Here is a 1116-nt window from a genome sequence, read left to right as displayed (position 1 = left end):
CTTTAGGAACATACTTTTCGTCAAGTGAGCGATTGTATATGATTGCGAAGAAAGGGTGCATACTCTGAAAGGAACCTGATTGGTATAGCATGTGGACCAGAAGAGTTGCCTTTCTTAAGTTTTTTGAGTTGTTTCGCAACAGGTAAGATATCTACTTTTATGTCACTCATGCTAACAGCTGTTCCGGTTTCGAATTCTGGAATATTTACTTCGTCTTCTTTCGTGAAGGAATTACGGAAAACTGTATTTAGTAACTCCTCTTTAGTGGCACCATCATCGGTAACATTTCCATCGCTATCGCGCAGTGACGGTATTGACTGTTTTTTGCCACTGCTGTACTTAACATACGACCGGAATCCCTTTGAATTTTCTACCATATATTGAGGAGCAACGGCCTTGCCGCAGTGGATACACCGGTTCCCGTCAGATCACCGAAGTTAAGCGCTGTTGGGCGTGGCCGGTACTTGGATGGGTAACCAGCTGGGCTGCCATGCGCTGTTGCCATTTTCCGGGTGTACTCAGCCTCGTGATGCCAATTGAGGGGCTACTCGACCGAATAGTAGCGGCTTCGGTCAAAGAAAACCATCGTAACGACCGGGAGAGCGGTGTGCTGACCACACGCTCCTCCACATCCGCATCCTCAGCTGAGGATGACACGGCGGTTGGATAGTCCCGATGGGCCATTTGTGGCCAGAAGACGGAGATCTACCATATTTTGAGACAATGTTTCATTGCGGATACTATTAAAAGCATCTCGCATTTACGTCCGCACTAAATTTCGAGCGGTTCTACGCGCTGCAGTCCGGAACGGCGCTGCTGCTGTGGCCGCAGGTTCGAATCCTGCCTCGGGCATGGATGTGTGTGATGTCCTTAGGTTCGTTAGGTTTAAGTACTTCTAAGTCTAGGGAACTGATGACCTCAGATTTTAAGTCCCATAGTGCTTAGAGTCTTTTTTTTTTTTTTTAATTTCGAGCTTTCGTGAAAGTTAGCCAGTCTTGGGGATTTTGCTTTCTTCTGAATTTGGCATGCTTTTTTCGTTGCTTCTGCAACAGTTTTCTGAAGTGTTTTGTGTGCCATGGGTATGCATACGCTGTGTTAGTCGTCATATACTGTTTT

At 46.3% G+C, this 1116-nt stretch overlaps 1 pseudogene; it reads left to right on the top strand.

Annotated features, from left to right (window-relative positions):
- The first annotated feature begins 386 nt into the window (after nt 1-386).
- LOC124796645 lies at nt 387-504 on the top strand (annotated as a pseudogene).
- Nucleotides 505-1116: the final 612 nt, after the last annotated feature.

This window comes from Schistocerca piceifrons, chromosome 4 (genome assembly GCF_021461385.2).
Source record: "Schistocerca piceifrons isolate TAMUIC-IGC-003096 chromosome 4, iqSchPice1.1, whole genome shotgun sequence".
Taxonomy (NCBI): Eukaryota; Metazoa; Arthropoda; class Insecta; order Orthoptera; family Acrididae; genus Schistocerca; species Schistocerca piceifrons.
Note: the sequence above shows the minus strand (reverse complement) of the source record. Positions and strands in the feature narration are given on the sequence as shown.